Here is a 22452-nt window from a genome sequence, read left to right as displayed (position 1 = left end):
AAGGAAGGAATGGAGGAAAGAAAGAAGGAAGGAAGGAAGGAAGGAAGGAAGGGAGGAAGGAAGGAAGGAAATGTTTATAGGGATAAATGAAAATAAAAATCCTGAATTCTGTATCCAGTGAATATATTCTTCAAAAGTTGGATTGAAGTAAAGACATTTTCAAATGTATAAAAGCTGAGAGAATTTGTTGTCAGCAGGTCAATACTACAAGAAATAATAAAAGGTGCCTTATACCAATTGGGAATTTAAATGTACTGGAAGGGATAAAGAACACCTGGATTAATAAATGTGGGCAAATATAAAACTTCTTAGTGTTCACTAATTTCAAATTTCAAGGTTTCAAAATTTCTAACCTAGGATAAAATATTTCAAAGATTCTTCTATACATTTGCATGTTATTTATACTTATATTATTTAAAACAATATATCTGCAAAAATTATAATAAAAATAATGAATTATTATGTCATGCTTGGTGATCAAACTAAAGTGAAGATGGAAGTTTAACTATATAGTCCTACATCAAAAATACATTTAAGCATTTTTTTATAAAATGATATATGGTACCTTAAAAGATAAATTAATTCTTATAATCATTACTCCCAGATGATAGGAGAAAAAAGTTTCCATTTGCTATTTATAAGTATTTGTATACAACTATAAGCTATGGGTGAACATATGTTTTACTCCCATTAAATACAAAGTATAACTGGCAATAATTACTGTATTTTCCATTTAATATTTCCACAATGATTAGTGATGTTGAATATCTGTTCATGTACCTGTTGACTATTCATATACCTTCTTTGGGAAAATGTCTATTCAGGTTCTTTGCCCATTTTTTAAAATTGTTTTTGGTTTTTTTGCTTTGTTTTGTTTTGCTTTTAAGTTACATGAGCTCTTTATATTTTAGATATTAATCACTTATCTAAATTTGCACATTTGCAAGTATTTTCTCCCACGCTATAGGTTTCCTTTTAATTTTGTTGTTGGTTTTCATTGCTGTTCAGAAGCTTTTTAGTTTGACATAGTCCCACATATTTATTTTTTATTTTATTTCTTAGACTTCACATGTCATATCCAAATATCACTGGCAAGACTTATGTCAAGGAGTTTTTTTCTGTTTTCTTCTAAGAGATTTATGGTTTCCCATCTTATATTTAAATTTTTAATCCATTTTGATTTATTAATCATTTATTTATTATTATTTATTTATTTATTTATTTATTTTTCAGGATATTTGTGATTTGTACTCTAATCTTTATTTTCTGCCTTCTGCTAACTTTGGGCTTAGTTTTTATCTTTCTAGTTATTTGAGACATAGAATTAGATTATTTATTTGAGATCTTTCTTGTTTCTTAATATAGGTATTTATTGCTAAGAACTTACCTTTCAGAACTGCTTTTGATGCATCCCATAAGTTTTGGTATGTTGTGTTTCCATTTTCGTCTGTCTCAAGATATTTAATTTCCCCTTTAATTTCTCATGATCCATTGGTTGTTCAGGAGAGTCTTGTTGAATTTCCATGTAGTTGTGAGGTTTTTTTAGTTTTCCTCCTGTTATTGAATTCTAATTTCATACCATTATTGCCAGAAAAGATATTTGAAATTATTTCAATCTTCTTGAATTTGCTAAGACTTTTTTTGTGACTTAACATATGATCTATCCTAGAAAATTTTCCCTGTGTGCTTGAGAAGAATGTGCATTCTGCTGTTCTCAAATACAGTGTTCTGTGTATGTCTGTTAGATCCATTTGCTGTATCATGTTGTTCAAATCCTGTTCCCTATTGATTTTCTTCTGGATGATCTAGCCATAGTTAAGAGTGGGTTATTAAAATCCCCAGCTATTATATTGTTCTTTATGTCACCTTTAAGCTCTGTTACTTTATTCTTTATAAATTTAGGTGCTCCAATGTTAGATGCATGAATATTTACAGTTATATCTTCTCGATGAATTGACATTTTTATTATTACATAATTGTCTTCTTTGTTATTTTTTTTGCCATTTTTAAGGTCCATTTTGCCTGATAAAAATATAGCCACTTCTGCCTTTTTTGTTTGTTTTGTTTTGGTTATTATTTGTTTTAAAGATCTTTTCCATCCCTTCACCTTCTCTATGTGTGTCTTTAGGGCTAAAATCAATCTCTTATAGGCAGCATATCATTTGATCTCCCACCCATTCAGTCATTCTATCACTTTTGATTGGAGAATTTAATCCATCTTTGTTTAAAGTAATTATTAATAGGTAAGGACTTACTACTGCCAGATTATTAATGTCTTATGGCTTTTTTTTGTTCCTTGCAACTCACCCTGTTGTATTTTTTGTGTGTGTTTTGATGTATTTTGTCACCAATATGCTTTGACTTCTTTATCATGTTCTTTTTTGTAATGACTACAGGTTTTCCCTTGTGATTACCATGAGAGCTTACACAAAAAAAATCTTAAAGTTATAACAGTCTATATTAAACTTATAACAACTTAATTTCAAAGGCATTACTAAACTCTACACTTTTACTTCTCTTCCTCCTTACATTTTAGGTTATTGATGTTAGTTAACTTCTTTTCTTTTTATAATTCTGTATCTGATAACAAATTATTATAGTTATGGTTATTTTTAGTACATTTTTTATCTTTTAAACTATAGTTTTAAGTGAATTTTATACCACTATTGCCATATTACAAAATCTAACTTTGATTATATATTTACCATTACCAGGGAGTTTTGTGCTCTAGACCCATCTATGTTTTATGGTATTAATTAGGAACTATCTTTAGCATTTCTTATAATTCAGGTTACTAAACCTGATGGACTCCCTCTGCTTTTCTTTGTTCAAGAAAGTCTTTATTTTTCCTTAATTTCTGAATGACAGCTTGCCATGTACAGAATTTTTGGTTGATAGTTTTTTTGTTCAATATTTTGAATATATAATTCCATTCTCTTCTGGCCTGAAAAGTTTCTGTTAGGATATCTACCAATAATTATACGAGGGTCCTCTTGTATGTGAATTCTCTCTTCTCACTTGCTACTTCCAAAATTCTTTCTTTGCTTTCACTTTTGACAACTTGATTATAATGTATTTTGGTGTAATCCTACTGGGGTTCAAACTTTTTGGGATCCTTTGGGCCTCATGAATCTAGATGTCCACTTTTATTTCCAGGTTTGGGAAGTTTTCTGCCATCATTACTTTAAGCAGACTTTCTTTGAATTCCTCTTTCTCTTCTTCCACAATTCCCATATTGAGAATGAGTGTGTGTGTGTGTGTGTGTGTGTGTGTGTGTGTGTTCCATCAGTCCTGTTGGCTTTCTTCACTCCTCTTCATTTTCTTTTTTTCCTCAAACTGGATAATTTTAAATATTTGTCTTCTAGGTCACTGATTCTTTCTTCTTGAGGTTGAGTGAGCCATAGAAGCTCTCTATTGAATTCCTCAGCTCAGTCATTATATTTTTTAGCTCTAGAACATTTTTTTATGGTTTCTATCTCTTTATTGAACTTCTTGTGCTATTCATGCATTGTTTTTTTAAATTTCAAATAGTTTTCTGTCTGTGTTCTTATAGTTCACTGAACTTCTTTAAGAGGATTGTTCTGAATTATTTGTGTAACAGTTTATAATCTCCATTTTGTCAGGGTCTGTTATGGGAGCTTTATTAGTTTCCTTTGGTGGTGTCATATTTACCTCATTTTTTGTGATCCTAATTCCTTACATTGGTATCTGTACATTTGAGAAAGCAATCTCCTCTTCTAGACTTTACCGGTTTAGTTTGGCCAAGACAGTTCACCAGTCCATTCAATTGGTGCTCTGGATGTCTCAGCTGGTGACATACTTGGGCAGGTAGAGCTTGCTATCAGGGTCTATTTTTGGGTGAGGCCACTGCCCACATTCTGAGGTCAGGGGGAAGGGAGTTGCCATAGGATGAGAACACTTGGATAGGATTGTTGCCTTGGTTACTTGGGCAGGTAGGGCTTGCTATCAGGGCCTATTTTTGGGTGAGGCCACTGCCCACATTCTGAGGTCAGGGGAAAGGATGTTGCCATAGGATGAGAACAGTTGGATAGGATTGTTGCCTTGGTTCCCTGTCCAAGTGAGGCTGTAGGATGGGTTTCATGATTGCCTAGGTTCTCTGGTCAGACTTCCTAGAAAGTCTGTACTGGGTATTATATTCAGCAATAGACAGGGCTCTGAGTTAGCGTTACTGCCCTGGCAAGGCAACAGAATGGACCCCAAGGCTTGCATTTTGTGGGGATTTGCATCAGGCTAGATTGTACACTGAATATCTTGATCAAATGAGGTTGCCACTGTTCTGCTGTTGGGCAGAATTCTGTGTCGTGCTCTCTGTTCAAGTAAGCAAGACTGTAGGATGGGTTATGCAGCTCCCTATGTGCTTTGTTTAGGGTCCCTAGATGGGTGGGCTGAAAGCTTTATTTAGCAGTGGGTGGGGCTACAAATTAATATTCCTTACTTGAGCAGGGACCTGCACAACCTCATAGACTCACAAGACTCTTTATAAGAATAAAATTACGGAGAACTATATACCAAGTTTCCTGGCTTGATGGACTACCATTCTAGCTCTATAGATGGGTAGGGCTGATGGTCAGGCTCTATAATCAAGTGCTACAGTAATTAGAGTTGCAAGATGAGCTACACAGATTCCCTGGAGCTCTAGTTAGATTTTCTGGTCAGGCTCGAGGCTGTATTCACCTTTAGGCAGGGTAAACATTACCTTCCCTGTCTAACTGGGGCTGTACAACAAACACCAAAATCAGCAAGGCTCTTAAGGAATCAAATCAGACAGACCTGTGCAATAAGTTTCCTGGACAAATGGGGCCACCATCTTGACTCTGCAGATATAGAGATGCTGTTGGCTTCTCTGCTCGTATGTCACTTTAATCAGGGCTGCATGATGGGTTACCAAGATTCCTGGAAGCTCTGGTTATATTTCCTGGTTTGCAGTGCTGAAGGCTGTATTCTTCAGTGGGCAGAGCTACAGAATAGCTTCCCATCTGGGAGGTAATAGTGTAGAGCAGTCCCCAAAGCTGATGAGACTTTTATTTGGGGAGCTAAATAGGCAGACCTATGCTCCAAACTTTCTAGCCAGGCGAGGTTCCCAGCTTGTCTCTGCAGAAAGGCAGAGCTCCTAGCCAGACTTTCTACACAAGTGCTGCTGGACCATCCCATTTTCTAGGTGCTCAGGTCAGACTCTCTGGTCAGGCAGGGCTAGTGCTGCACTCAGCAGTCAGTGATGCTATGAGTTAGCTCCCCTTCCTGGTCAGAACAGGGAATCAGGTCTAAGCTCAGCAAGGCTCTTTGTGATCTTGTTTCAAGCCTATCCACACCCCAAGTTTACTGGCCAAACTATGTCATTGACTTTGCTCTGCAGGTGACCAACTCTGCCTACTGGACTTCCTGTTTAATCATTGCTGGGCTATGCAGCTTCCAGATATTCTGGGTAGGCTTTCTGATTGGACATGCCCAGGAACTATATTCAGCAGTAGGCAGTGCTATGCTAGCTCCTGTGCCTATACAGGGTGAAGATCAGCCTTGAGTCAGCAAGTCATTTCATTTAATGTTCCAAATCAGGCATAAGTATTCCCAGCTGAGTTCCCTGGTTAGACTATACCACCTTCTTGGTTCTGCAGATGAGCAAAACCACTGGTTGGACATGCTACTTGGGCACTGCAGGTTAGGAAATTAGTCTACCTAGATCTGAGCACTAATTGTTAGAAACCCCTCCCCCTTCTCTATCACAATCAGTGGTCAAACCCCACAGATTCCTCCATGATCCCTATGATGAGAATGGAATGGGGACTCCCCAAAAATGACCCACAATCCTGGGGGAGATACATGTCCACTGTGGGCTCTCTTTTCCTACTGGATGAACTGTAGGTTTGAGGGAGACTTCTCAGTGTAATGTTGCACTGGCCTTGGAAAGGGGCAATGAAGCTGTAGGCCCTCCTCATAACCTTCCAACATGGTCTGTCATGGTCTCTGTGGTGCAGGGAGGTGCTTCTGCTCACCTCCGTGTTCTAGGATGTTCAGTGGTGTTTTGTCCATTAATATTTGTTAGTTTTTCTTGTGAAGAGGAGCAAGTTTGGGACTGATCTATGTCACCATCTGGTGACATCACTGCCCTGAAGTATAATTTTAAACCTAATCAGTTGGTGACTTTCCTGGTAACTATAATTTTAGGGTTTTTAATTTGTTTATTTATCAGAACATATAAACACAGGTCCTAGCAAATGCAATGCAGCTATTGATCTGGAATGTTATTGTTTTAAATTTATGTCAATTAGTAGAACTACCATAGTTGTTTACTGTTTCCTTATACCAGCTGAAATACATGTTCCCAAAGTCTGTCTACTATAATTTTTTGTCATAATCTGATACATTGGGATCTTGACCAATTTGCAATTCAGAGGACATCATTCATAGCTCAGTGTGTTTGCGACAACAGGCAACTTGTATCTAATGAGCATTAAGTAACATGAATACTCCAGGTAACTTGTGATACAGTGATGCCAGAGAGTAGGTAATGAACCTGACATAATATCAGGGACTTGTCATCTTGGTTGTAAGACTTCTAAGATGCAGTATTTGAAGAATTGTGAAATATTCATCAAAAGTAAGAAATAGAATGAAATCAACAAAACAACAGAGCAGGAACTCCTAGTTCATGTCCCTACAGATAAACATCAAAGAACAAGCAAAAACTTCCAGAACTAACATTTTCATAACTCTGAAAAATAATCATAGATTTAGAGCAATCAAGCAAATGTTAATTCAAGAAAAAGACACCTTAAAAAATGGTCCAAACACCTTTGTGGCATTTTTACTTGTCCTTGACCACACATTTTCTGGCTTGGTCTTGAAGATGGCAGCTTATGTTCCAGGTGTGGGACCCTGATCTTTGGTTCTTTAAGATAAGAGACATTATTTGTAGAATATTGTGCTTCTCTGTTCTAATCCAGCTGGGGGATACTTGAAGGATTAATGTAAGATACTCATCTCTTTTTGCCTAATTTGGAACTCACTCAGATCATTGCTTGAAAACTCTGTAAGGCAAATGAAAAAATAGCAGTCACACGAGATAAAAGAATATGGTTGACACATACAATAGACAGCCTAAATCCAAGGAGGAAATTCATATATTGGGTTATATGAATATATATTCATTGTCATATATATATTTGAAAGTACGTATGTATAAAGAAGAATTTAGAATGTCACTCACATGCACAGGACAGGATACAGGCCCAGAAAAGCCCTGAAAAGACCTTAAATGTTCACCTTTGGCTAATTTCTAGGCCCACTGCAAACAGGAGTAAAGTGTAATAGAGTTGTAAATGAGCTCTGGAATACCCCAGCACAGAGTTAATCCTAGAAGACTGGGAAAGGTTTTTTGTTTGTTTGTTTGTTTGTTTGTTTTTGTTTTTTTAACTATTGGCAATTAAGGATATCTCTGTAAAAACACTAGCTGAACATAAACTAAAAGAACAGAGATTTCAGTGACCCACCTTGTCACCCTGTAACAAAGAACACAGTCTTTTCAAAAACAGTTTTGAAAAATCACTAAGCAAATGACCTTCAACAATAAAAAAAAAAAAGATAGCAAACCCTGAGGAAGGAAGATAATCTTATTTCCAGAGTTAGCATATAATATTCAAGTGTTCGCTTTTTTAAAGGAACAAAAAATCATATTTCCTACAAAGAAAAAGTATGTCCCATTCAAAAGAAGAATATAATTCAGAGAAATTGTCCCTAAAGAAACCTAGATATTGCATTTTCCAGATAAAGACCTTAAGACACATATCTTGAATATGCTCAAAGAACTAAAGGAAATCAGGAAAACTGTGTGTGAACAAAAGGACAATAAATAAATATAAATTATTAAAAGGAACCAAATGGATGCTTTAGACTCGAAAAGTACAGTAACTGGAATGAAAATTTCACTAGTGGGTTTCAATAGCAGATTTAAACAGGCAGAAGAAAGAATCATGAAACTTGTATATTATTAAAGTGAAATTGCCAAGTCTGAGAAAGAGGGGAAAAAATAAAGAAATAAGTGAACAAAACTTAAGGTGCCTGTACTGTAGGGCACTTTTAAGCAGATCAACATATATACACAGTATGGGAATTACAAAAAGAGGAGAGAGAGAGAGAAAGGGAAAAAATATTTGAAGATATAATAGATGAAAACTTACCAAATTTGATGAAAGGTATGAATCTACACAACCAAGAAGTTCCACAAACTTCAAGTAGGATAAACTCATAGAGCATAATGTGGTGACACATTATAATCAAATTGTTAAAAAACAAAAACAGATAACCTTGAATACAGTAAGAGAAGCAACTCATCACATACAAGAGATCCTCAATAAGATTAATAGCTTATTCACATCAAAAGCTATGGAGGCCAAAAGGCAGAGAGATGACATATTTAAAGTGCTGTCAATCAAAAATACTGTATCAGTCAGTCTTTAAAAAATTAGCCCATTTCTAGATAAGCAAAAGGGCAAATGTTCCATTACCCACTAGACCTGCCCAATAAGAAATGCTTCTTGTTGACAGTAACTCAAGGCCATATAAAGCAAAAAATATATTTGGTAAGGGTAACTAAATGGGTAAATATAAAAGCCAGTGTTATTAAATTTTTGGTTTGCAACCACTTTTATTTCCTATGTAATTCAAAACAAAAATAAAGAAAAAACAATAATATTATCAAGCAAATAACATATAAATATATGATTTGTGACAAAAACAATATGAAAGAAGGGATTGAGCTGTATAGGAGCAAGTTTTTCAATAAGAGTGAAACTAATTCTGTACCAACTTCCACTAGATTGTAGTAAATTTAGATTAAATGTAATTCCCATAATATTCCCATAGAAAATATCTTCAAAATATACACATAAAGAAATGAGTAGTCCACTACAAAAAAATCAACTAAACTAAAAAAAAAAAAAAAAAAAGGCAGTAATGGAGGGTAAAAGGATCAAAAAAGTATAATACATAGAGAAAATAAATAGCAAAATGACAGAAGCCTTTCCTTATCAATATTTACTTGAAATTTAAATGGATTCCAATCAAAAGACAGATTGGCAGAATGGAAAATAAAACATGATCCAATGATGGTATGCTATTCACAAGATATCCACTTTAGCTCCAAAGATACAAATAGAGTGAAAAAGAAGGATGGAGTATGTATTCCATGCAAATGGTAACCAAATAGTACTGGGGTGGCTAAATAATTATCACACAAAGTAGATTTTAAGTCAAAAACTTTTATAAAAAGGGTATTACATATTGATAAAAGTGTCAATTCATCAAGAAGCTGGAACAATTATGATCAAGATACCAAATGGAGACAAAACATATGTGATGCAAATGTTGACAGAATTAAAAGTAGAAATAGTTCTATGATCATAAAGACTTCAGTACTTTCAATAATGGACAAATCACTTAGAAAATCAATAAGGAAATAAAGGACTTTAACAACACTATAAATCAACTAGGCCTACTAGACATATAGAACACTCTACCCAACAACACCAGAATACACATTACCCTCAAGTGCACAAGGAATATTCTCTAGGGAAGACCATATGCTAAAACAACAACAAACATATAAATAGAAAAAGATTGAAATCATACAAAGTATCTTCTATGACCACAATGTAATGAAGCCAGAAATCAGTAACAGAGGGAAAACTTTAGAAAAAACAAATTCACAAATATATCATCATTAAGTTACACATTCTTAAACAGCTAATGAGTAGAGAATAAATCACAAGGAAACCTTTTTTAAAAAATGCCTAGAGATGAGTAAAAATGAAAATACAACATTTCTGAACATAGGAATGAAGTAAAGATATTGCTCAAATAGAAATTTATTGTAGTAAATACCTATGTTCAAACAGAATATCTCAAATTAATAACCCAACTTTACATCTTGAGGAACTACAGAAAAAAGAGCCAACTAAAGCCATATCTTTCAGAAGGAAAGAAATAATAAAGGTCAGAGCAGAGATAAATGAAATAGAGAAATAAAAAAATAGAATCAATGAAACCACAATTTGGTTCACTTAAATGATCAACAAAATTGGCAAGCTTTTAGCTAGATTGACAAAGATAAAAAGAGAAGAGGCACAAAACCCTTTTTTGACTACAGGTGCAAAAATCCTCAACATGATACTAACAAACTAAATGCAATAGCATATCAAAAAGATTTCTTTGAAGAGAGGTTTTGGTTAGTAATCAGTCACTTTAGCTATTATGGATATGTCAAGATTTTTCTGTATCTTCTGAGTCAGTTTATTTGTGTTTCTAGGAAATTCTCCACTTTATCTAGGTTACTAACTGTTAACATAGAATTGTTCATAGTTATTTTCTTACAATTCTTTTTAATTTGATAAGATTTTAGAAATCTAGAAATGAGAGTGTGGAAATTATTGACCAAAGAAAAGTCCTTGACTGGATGGTTTCACTTGTGAATACTACCAAACATAAATTAAAACTAACGCAAATTGTTATCAAACTCCTCTAAAAAAATAAAAGAGAAAAGAATACTTTTAAACTCATTTTATAATCCAAAATTACCCTGATACTAAAGCCAGGTAAAGATATCACAAGAAGGAAAAATTACATACCAAAACCCTTTCTGACTACAGGTACAAAAATCCTCAACATGATACTAACAAACTAAATGCAATAGCATATCAAAAAGATTATACACAAAATGGATTTATCCTAGGAAGGCAAGGGTATTCAACATAAGAAAATCATTCAATGTAACATGCTAGATGAACAGAACAAAAAGAAAATGATCATTTCTATTGATGCAGAAAAACATTTGAAAAAATTCCAACAAGCCTTTTTTTATTATTATGTTATGTTAATCACCATACATTACATCATTAGTTTTTGATGTAGTGTTCCATCATTCATTGTTTGCGTGTAACACTCAGTGCTCCATTCAATACGTGCCCTCTTTAATACCCATCACCAGGCTAACCCATCCCCCCACCCCCCTCCCCTCTAGAACCCTCAGGTTGTTTCTCAGAGTCCATAGTCTCTCATGGTTCATCTCCCCCTCCAACTTCCCCCCTTCATTTTTCCCTTCCTACTATCTTCTTCTTTTTTTTTTTAACATATAATGTATTATTTGTTTCAGGGGTATGGGTCTGTGATTCAACAGTCTTACACAATTCACAGCACTCACCATAGCACATACCCTCCCCAATGTCTATCACCCAGCCACCCCATCCCTGGTAAAAACACTCAGACAACTAAGAATAGAAGGAAACTTCCTCAACTTGATGAAGGGCATTTGTGAAAAACAGCTAACATCATACTCACTGGTGAAAGACTAAAAACTTTTTCCTTAACTCAGAAACTAGAAAAGAATACCCACTTTTACCACAATTACTCAATTTTATATTAGATGTTCTAGCCAGAGTCATTAGACAAGAAAAATAAATAAAATGTGTCAAACTGTGAAGGAAGTAGTAAAATTATCTCTATTTACAGATGGTATGATCCTGTACGTATAACATCCTAAAGAATGTACCCCAAAACTGCTAGAACTCATAACTAATTTCAGCCAAATTGCAGGAGTAAAGGCCAAGGACAAAAAAAATCAGTTCTGTTTATATGCACCATCAATGAACATTCCAAAAAGGAAATTAAGAAAACAATTTTTCATTTACAATAGCATTAGAAGATTAAAATAATAAATTTAACAAAGGAAATGATAGATTTGTACATTTCAAACTACAACATATTGCCAAAAGATATCACAGGAGACCTAAATAAATGGAAAGCCATCCCACTTTTTCATAGATTGAAAGACTTACTATTATTAAGATGTTGATATTACCCAAAAAGATCTAAAGATTTAACACAACCCCTGTCAATATTCCAATAGACATTTTTGTAGAAATGAAAAAGCCAATTCTTAAATACATATGGAATTGCAAGGGGTCCAGAATAGCCAAAAAAATATTTAGAAAGAAGAAGATAAAGGACTCACACTTCCCAATTTCATAACTTACTATAAAACTACAGTAATTAAAACATTGTAGAGGGGTGCCTGGGTGGTGCAGTAGGTTGACCCTCTGACTCTCGGTTTCTGCTCAGGTCCTGATCTCAGGGTCGTGAGATGGAGCCCCACATTGGGCTGTGTGCTCAGTGCAGAGTCTGTTTAAGACTTTCTCTCCCTCTTCCGCTGCCCCCGTCCCCCTCTAAAATAAATAAATAAATTTGTAAAAAAAAAAAAAAAAAAAAAAAACTTTGTGATGCTAGCATAAGGATAGACATATTAACCAAGGGTATAGAATTTAGAGTCCAGAAATAAACCAATACATTTATGGCCAATTAATTTCAACAAGGGTGCCAAGATATTTCCATATGAAAATAGTCCCTTCAACAAAGTTCTGGGACAACTGGATTTCTATATAGATAAGAATGTAGTTGGGCCCCTACTTCATACCATATACAAAAATTATCTCAAAGTGGGTCAATAACCTCTTAGAAGGAAATGTAGGGGTGAATCTTCCCAGCCTTGGATTTGGCAATGATTTCTTAGATATGACACCAGCAGCAGAAGTAAAACAACAAAAGAAAACATAGGTAATTTATCAGAATTAAAAACTTTTGTGTATCAAAATTTGAAGACAACATACAGAATGGGAGAAAATATTTGCAGGTCATATTTCATAAGGGTTTAATATTCATAACATAAAAAGAACTCCTACAACTCAACAACAAAAAAGATAAAGAATCCATTAAAAAATGGACAAAGGACTTAAATAGACATTCCTCTAAGTTGATATGCAAATGGCCAATAGGCACAATAAGAGATGCTCAACATTATTAGTCTTTAGGGAACTCTAAGTAAAAAAACACAATAATATAACACTTCACACATAGTAGGCTGGTTATAATTTTAAAAATGGAAAATGACAAGTTTTGGCAAGGCTGTGGAAAAATTGAAACCCTTGTTCATTGCTGATGGAAATTAAAAATAACACAGGCAGGGTGAAAAACAGTTCGTCAATGTCTCAAAAACTTAAATAGAATTATCATATGACCACTCCTAGATATATACCCAAAGTAATGGAAAGGAGGGACAGATACTTATATGCCAATGTTCATTACAGTATATTCTGAAGGTGGAAACAACTCAAAGATTGATCAGTACATGAGTGGATAACAAAATGTGCATGTGTATGTTTGTGTAATGAAATATGATTCAGCCACAAAAATGAACTTATCATACATGCTAGAACATGGATGAACCTTAAAAAACTTATGCGAGGTGATATAAGGCACAAGTATTGTATGATTCCACTTTTATGAAATATCTAGAATAGGTATATCCATATAGACATACTGCACTATGGGGAAAAGGAGAATGGAGTGTCATTATTTAATTGGTATAGTATCATTTGAGGTAATGAAAAAGTTTTGGATATAGTGGTAATAGTTGTGTAACATTGTGAATATAATTGATGCCACTGAATTGAACATTTAAAGTGGCAGTTCTTATGTTACATATATTTTGCCACAATAAAATAAAATAAATATAGACAAGCTTTTGTGTATTGTACCCTTTACAATATTATACCACTTATCCCCGACTGGAGGACACATTTTGTTGGGACTCTTTAGATTGTAGAGGAAACATAATTCTTATGTCTGTGCTGCTTTGATTTATTGAATGGTAAGTTTGCAAGTTTAAAATGGTTCTGAAGACAAGGTAAGGAATTGCAGCTGTCCTAGTTTGCAGAGAAAACTATTTTGCCACTTGATATTTATGATTCAGCTTATTAAATAGTGTTTTAAATATTTAGGGGATATTAGGTGCTCTAAAGATTTTCTGGCAATCCCCAATCAGAGAATCACAGTGCTTACCTTGCCCAGTCCAGAGCAAAGCCATGTCCTCTTTAATTTTCTATTAGCAAAATAGGATTTGCTTTACTTTGGGTCCTAGTAGGGACTGAGAGTTTGGCTATAAAATACAAATGAGCATGTACCTTGGACTATGCAACATGAAATAGATATAAAATCCATCAAACCATAAAATTGTGCCTCAGCACTTCATCCTTAAGTGGGAGTTGTATATATGAGATAGTCAGGTGTTTCAGACTAAATGGCATCTACTCCAACCACACTGATGCACTGCTCCTTCAATTCACACCTATAATTTCATGGAAATGTTTCTATAAATAGTTGAGAAATTACAAGTAGGGCTCAGTTCACATATATTGGCAACAGCTGGAAGTATACAATAGAATAATACACTGCAAGTACAATGGTACAACATTACAGTCCCATTCAGGAGAGTAAGAAGTGTGGCTGGACAAATAGTGGGTGATATAAATCTCAGGAAGCAATTGTTCAACTAATTTATTTGTCCATTTAACTCAGAAGTAAAGTAATCAGAAATCAGGTCTCACCATCATGGAACGTGGTAATAGTTTGGATGGATGCACATGGTCTAGAAAAGTAAAAGACTTGAGGACAAAGGAATCTTTAGAAGTGATATGCAGATAGAACTCTCAAAATAAACACAAATGAGGATATTTTAAGTCTCATATGGCTACTAACAAAAGGGCATCAATTACAGAAGGTTCTCATTACTCAGATGGACAAAATAACCTATCTTATGGATATCAGTCTCTTTTTCTAGGGAAAAAAGAACTTATTCAATAGATGTATACAATAGACTAAAAAGTTTTTAAGCATAAATAATGAGAATTGGTTTAGCAACATGGACTTCCTCTCATTAAGGCAGATCTGATTATTGCTATTGTTGAGTACCAACACGGCAACACTGGAGGCTGATAATTAACCTCCAACATGGCAACATATAGCAGGAAGAAAAAAAAAAAAACAGTCATTTGGTGGCAAAGTCAATTACAATGTCCCCCTTCTATGATGGAAAGGACAGCAATTTGTCACTAAAACTGGGGATTATTCTGAATATGGATTTCTCTTTGTTGACTGCAGGTATAATTCTTATATATTCTTACAGAATGCCTTATGCCCTATCATGGTATAAAATACTTCTTTGATTTTGACCAAGGAACATATTCTACTACCAAGAATTGAGGCAGTATGAATGCACCAATAGAATTCACTAATATTACTTTATTCCAAATCACAGAGGAATATTTAACCTGTGAAAATAGTGTAATAGTATATCAATGTCTTGCTGACAAAACCAGCAGGGAGGCAATAACTTGAGAGTTTGCAGTGCTCTCCTTCAAGATGTGTTCTTTTGTTTTGAACAGTGGTCAATATATGATATCTTTCCTTAGTTAAATTACACAGGTTCAGAAACTAGAGAGTGAAATTTGGTTCCTTGAATTGTTGCTCAATAATACAATTACAAACATTTTTCCTTCCATCCTTAACTCAGTTAATGCATGCTAGTTGTCAGCATAGGATGCTGAGACATGGTGCAAACAGTATTTCTATTGAACCGATAATTAGTCAATTTGACCTCGTTATGCTGTTGAAATACATGGCAACATGCTGTGCCTTTGGAGTATTAAACCTGATTATCAAGCGGAAGTTTGGACACTGCTTCATAATGGGGATGAGGAATATGCCTGAATCCAGAGAAGGCACCTTTTTATATTCCCATAAGCAGTATTTTTTTAAGAAGATTTTATTTATTTGAGAGAGAGTGAAAGCAAGAGAGATCACAGAGGGAGAGGGAGAAGCAGACTCGCCGCTCGCCACTGAACAGAGAGCCCAATGCAGAGGTCTATCCCAGGACCCTTAGATCATGACCTGAGCTTAAGGCAGACACTTAACGACTGAGCCACCCAGGTGCCCCTCCCATAGCCAGTATTAATGGAAGCAATGGAAAGAGTAATTAATGTAAGAAAATTAGATATCCGGATCTTAATGACTCAGATCCTTGAGGAATGAGATATTTTATTATCTCCTAAATAACCAAAATCATTTGAGAAGTGGAGTAGTGGATGAAAGCAATTATTAATAACAATCATGGCCTCATTAATAATTTCAAACAAAATCTGTGGTAACTAAGCATATTTACCTCTATGTTTTTGTACATATATTGTATATATTAGCCATTTTTATTCTCCTTCTCTTCCCCCTATTTTATATAAGATGTGCTAGTGAGGGTTAAAATAGTAAGTCTTCTAGTAAACGAAAGGAGGATTTTGACTGAAAAATAGGTGGAATAAACAACATATTAGGATGAAAACAGTGATTTCTTGTGCTATGATCTCTCCTTTTTCAGGGAGAAGGTGAGTGCATTTTAATTTGTACAAGACATAATTTCATCAGGTTATAAAGAAAAACACTCTAGTTGACATTGTTCTTTTTTATTAAATATTAATAAGAGACTGTGTATGAATGCTTCATAGGGAAAGGGGTGGATGGGTTAGACAGTGTTTTAACCATTCAATGCTCTTCTATCAGGGATTGAATGTTAAGAAACCCTCTTAGCAGGGTTTCAAACTTGAGATTGCTAATGCAAGACATTCCCTACAAGATCTGAAAGATAAAAGAGAAGCAGAAACCATTATTTTTGGTGTTGTATTGGCAAGCATGTGACGACTTCAGTAGACACCATAAAATAAATTTTTGCAAGTAGCTTTGAACATCTTGTGGCAAATTATCCACTTTGGTTTTACAGACAATTGAGCGAAAGTGATTTGTATAATGTCTGCTTTTTCTCTAAATTCCGGAATGCTAGATGTTACTTTCTTTACTGTTTTGACTCCTTTATCTTTACTATTTCTGCTATTCCAAAGTTTTGTAAACCTCTATTTTTTTTAGTGTAAATCCCATCTACTTTAAAAACTAGACTCAATCCCTTCCTACAAACTGGACTGTATTCTTCATTGATCCTATACTAAAATGTGTTGTGCAGAAATTCTGAAAATAGTCATTTTTCTTCTTTAAATAAATGTATAGACATACTTACCTTTGTTACGAGTACCCTCATGTTTAATATGCAAATTAAAAATGCAGGAAGTAAAATATTTTAAATATACTACATATTTTTTATTTTTGTATTGTTTGATTAAAAGCAGGATTTCAAGTTTGGAAATTTGATCATTTGCCTTGTTACAATAACTCAAGGCCTAGGACAAAGAACACAGTAGGCATGTATTTTAACCATCTTACCTTGGGTGAGGCCAGATGCACATCAAGAAGGAGAAACTAGAAAGAGTTGTACAGTTTGGTTAGATTCACAGTTGCCCGGGGAAAACACAGGAAACTGCACAGACACTGGAAGCACAGGGGCAAGTCACAAGGTAGAGGGAAAGATGGGGACTGTGGACAAGCACTTTTATTTTTGCATGTTTTTGCAGGAAGGAAAGGGTGAGACAGGGAAAGCAGGATTTAAGATTGGCTAATGTGAATAATTTCAGCAGGCTTGGGGGCATAGAGGCTGCTCCTGTTTGTCTGGTACCTGGCCCTGAGGTTATTAGGCCAAGTGTATAATGGCCAAGAACATGGGGGTGTGGACATGATTGACTTCTCAGGAAGGGGAACTGACTGGTCTTTAGTCTGGACCTCAAAACTTGGTCAACACAGTATTAAAAACAAAACAAACAAACAAAAAAACTATGTTGCAATGTGCCATACTGGGCCTTAAAAAGAAAATATATCTCATCTGTGTGTGTGTGTGTGTGCATGCCATACATATGTGTAGGATTGGATTTGTGTGTAGACATGTGTAAACATATGTGCTCGTGCTTTCAGGCAATAGTGTTTGAGGTAAGCCTTCAACTTTTAAAAGCATCATCGATTTTTACATTGTTCTGTGAGGAGTACTTGCCAGAATTATCTGGCAAAGTGCTTTGGGATTAAATGACCACTATGATTTTGATAATAGTGAATATTCATAATACACTGAAAGGAGTTGGTGGAGTGCTAAAAAATACACCCTAATTCTTTCCTAAAACTTTCTGCATCTCCATGTCCTTCAGAGTATACCCAGATTTCTAGAGGTAAAAATATAGTCTCTGAAATAAAGTTATGCTGTACAGGATACATCTGTAGAAGAAACAATCAGTGGGGCACCTGGGTGGCTCAGATGGTTAAGCGTCTGCCTTCGGCTCAGGTCATGATCCCAGGGTCCTGGGATCGAGCCCCACATCGGGCTCCTGGCTCAGCGAGGAGCCTGCTTCTCCCTCTCCCTCTGCCTCTCTCCCTGCTTATGCTTTCTCTCTCTCTCTCTGTATCTCTGTGTCTCAAATGAATAAATAAAATCTTAAAAAAAAAAATTAAAAAAAAACAATCAATGAATTTGAAAGCATAGAGAATATCTAAAGTAAATTATAATAAACATAAAAAAATCACTACAAGCACATCATAATCAAATTATTGAAAACTATGATAAGAGAAATTATTAAATGCATGTAGAGGAATAAAAAATGACATTACCTACAATAACACAGAAAGATTAGACAATATGTGGGACATATTAAAAACTAAAAACATCATTGTCTAAAATTTAAATTTAACCATATCCTGTGTTTTATATGGCAACCCTATTAATAAATAAAAATATATTTAGTTTAAAGTTTAAAATACAGGAATCTTTACATTGAAAGCTTTGAGTGATGATCAGATGAACTGAAGAAGAGAATAAGGGAGAGCTCAATCAGAGAACTGAAATTATTCATGCTTGCATATTAAAGGCTTGAGATTTCATTTTTGTTTGTTTGTTTTTGTTGGCTTTTGCATGTTCTTACATTAACTTCTGCTAATTTGATTTTATTGAACAGCTTAATAATGTAAGGGTTAATAGCATACACCTGGAGTTCCTATAGTATTTCTCTACTACAACACTGCTATTCTCTAAGCTAGCCTTCTGTTTTCTTGACAGTGTGCCTTTATTTATTTTGTTTTCTTTACTCAGTGTGTCCTGCCCTCTTTGGGGGCAGGTCTATTTCTTTTTTTTTCTTACTTATATTTCAAAGACCATCTCAAAAGCAATTTCTCCTATAAAATTTTTCATGAGCTCCCAAAATATATCACCATAAAAAGAAAAAAAAATAGAAATTACCTAAGTTTTCCAGTAGCAAGCACTCTACATGCTTCTACTACAGTGATTATCACATGTCTTATAATTTCTGTCTGAGTAGACTCAACTTCTTAACAACAGGGACAATATAGTATTAATGGCATTGTTAAGTTACTACTTCCAAAGGGCATGGAACATTTATTGATGTGTACGTGCTCAAAATATGAGTTCAATAAAATTATATTTATAAGAATAATAATGTTTGAAATCATTATTGTGCACCCATAGTTTACTTACATTGTGCTAACATTGATAAAGGGCAAATTGTGCTATACTTTCTGGTCAGCTGCCTACCACAAAAAGATATCACAAATATTTGAAGGAGTTGCTGCTGTGGTTCTTGGGGGAATTTATTACTAGGTTTAGCAAATGTGCTTGTACAGATCAATGGGCTGTTATGTTGACCTTTCACTGGTTGTTTGCTCTGATTCAGGCATTTACAATAAACTATTCTCTCAGCATTTCAACTCTGCTCTTCAATTCCTTTTTTAAAAATGTTATGGCATCTTTGTCAATAGGCATTGCTAGAAAACCCAGTTGATGTTTTTGTTTTTACTTTTACTTCTTTGCAGTCTCTACAGAATATCATTGTTACAGAATATTGGTATGTGGTGTGCAAATATAATTAGGTGTGATCTGAAACTCAGAAACTCATGGGTAACATAGAATTGCACTACAGAAGTTAAATGTCTGCAAGCATAATTACAAAAAATATTGGAGCTGAATGATGTTTCAACTTCTCATAATTCAAATATCATCTGTATATATGTCTATGGAACACACTGAAAAATAAAGATAGTTCAATATTAACAAGGTAGTGTGTGTATATATATTAAAAGATATATGTAAAGAGATATATAGGTGTGTATTTCTATCTGCATATTATTTATATATATGTATAATCTTATCATTTATAATTAGCCAAAGAGACAATTTAGTGTAATGTCACAGTTACATAGATGTAACTTAGGGGTGAGTGAAGATATTCACTTATTACTAATAGCTGTGATTCCAGTAATTGAAGAAATTTGTAATAAGAATCAGTGCTAATATATATTGAGGAGTTTCTGCCCACTAGTTTTCTCTCCTAAGTTCTTTTTTTTTTTTTTTAAGATTTTTATTTATTTATTTGACAGAGAGAGACAGCGAGAGAGGGAACACAAGCAGGGGGAGTGGGAGAGGGAGAAGCAGGCTTCTCGCGGAGCAGGGAGCCTGATGCGGGGCTCGATCCCAGGACCCTGGGATCATGACCTGAGCCGAAGGCAGCCGCTTAACTGACTGAGCCACCCAGGTGCCCCTCTCCTAAGTTCTTTTTACACGTTTTCTCATATAATCTGCACAACACTAGTAAGTTTCATAGATAGAGAAGCTGAAGCTTAGAATAGTTAAAGAGCATGCATGTCGTCACAAGTGCTACTTGAACATCATTCCGTTCTTTGAAACCGCGTCAAACTTCCTATCCAGCCTTCTACACTGTCTTATAACATTACCAAGGAAGCGGAGCTTATGACTGAAGGATAAAAATGTGCATTACATTCAAAAATCCAAAACTATAACAAATATTGAAGGATCAGTTCAGTGACTGATGTGAGAGGATCCCAATGATGTCACAAACGGGAAGGTTTTCAGAGGCGGCAAACAAGTGGTGTCATGGTTGATATAGAGAGAAATGGATTCATTCATTTATTTGGAAAATATTTATTGAATGACTGCTATGTACTAGGTAGTGTTCTAGCTGCTGCTAGTAGAGTGCTAAATTTCATAGATAAAAACTGTTTTTATTCAGTTAAAATTCTAATAAGGAGGGATAGACAGAAAGCACATAAATCATTAAAGGAAGAAAATTTCATGAAAGGGTAAACGTTACGAAGACAATAAAAATTAAGTGATGGAGTACAACTACAAAGGAGCTGTCTCTTTGCATTGGGTGATAGGTAAGACCTCACAAAAGTATTGATATGGAGATGAGATTTGAATGACAAAAAGGTACAGTTTGGCATGTGGCTCAGGGAAGCTTTCTAGGAAGAGAGAATGTGGATGACAATAGTCATAAGGTGGAAAACTTTGTCCCTGTTGAGAAAAAGAAATTAGACTAGTAAAGGGGTGCCTGGGTGGCTCAGTCATTAAGCATCTGCCTTTGGCTCAGGTCATGATCCCAGGGTCCTGGGATGGAGCCCCACATCAGGCTCCCTGCTCCACGGGAAGCCTGCTTCTCCCTCTCTCACTCCCCCTGCTTGTGTTCCCTCTCTCTGTGTGTCTCTCTCTGTTAAATAAATAAATAAATAATCTTTTTTTTAAAAAAAGAGAGAAATTAGACTAGTATAGCTAAAGCTTAATGAGAATGGCCACATAATTAGCAGGTTCTTATATAAAATGAAAATGTAGAGACCCTTATTTAAAAAATTAAGACTTTCAGGGCAGCAACAGCAGATGATTAAACCAAGCTTGAAACTCTTTTCAGCACAGAGTCCTATGTGGCCACACAGATTGCATGCTGTATGTGACTGAATAGGAAACCAACACTGAAAGTGATAAAAGGAAGAAGGGAAAGAAGGTATGGTTAGAGAGGGAGGAGTCAGATTATATTGAGCCCTGTGAGTCAAGGGAAGAGTTTGGATTTTATTCTAAGTGTGATGAAAAGACAATGGAATACTTTAAGTAGGAGGTGACAAGATTTGATTTATAATTAGAAAGCCATAGTCTAGCTGTCATTCAGAATGGGACATGGGAGTTGTGAGGAGAAATAAAGGGAGCAATTGCTAGGCTGTCAGTAGATAGGGAGTTTGTAGAAAGATTATACAGGAAGTAATCAGTATCAATAAGAAAATAAGTGTCAGACAGCTATGAGAGAAAATATCAACTAGGGATACATGTGGAGATAGACACAAATGAGAGAGGGTGAGAGAGGAGAGATGCGGACAATAAAAGGAAGCAACCTTGCTGTATTTAAGACAAGTATTTAGTGAGTAGATGGCAGTGGTATGTTGGTAAAAGTTTGCAAACGAGATCTCCAAGAGACAATATATATTAAATTCAGTACATATTATATTTATCATAAATTGGGCCACTATAAATTATGTGTAGTATACAACTTTGGGATGGCACTAAAATACACAATATCCTTTATTGTTTACTGCATGTAGCCTATCGATTCTCACAGAATGCTTTTGTTGATTTTTGCCAAAATCTTGTATCTGTTGCCAACCATGATTGCAAATGATGATCAAGTACACTTCCAACACGAATATTGGTAAATATTTTCTTTTACAAGCATGAAACAACAAATATGTATTTTGAAATGTCATTCATTTCAATGACTTAAGTGACTTCTAGCTGAATCAGATTTTATTAACCAGATTTTTAGAAATAAGATATTCATT

This window comes from Halichoerus grypus, chromosome 11 (genome assembly GCF_964656455.1).
Source record: "Halichoerus grypus chromosome 11, mHalGry1.hap1.1, whole genome shotgun sequence".
NCBI lineage: Eukaryota > Metazoa > Chordata > Mammalia > Carnivora > Phocidae > Halichoerus > Halichoerus grypus.
Note: the sequence above shows the minus strand (reverse complement) of the source record.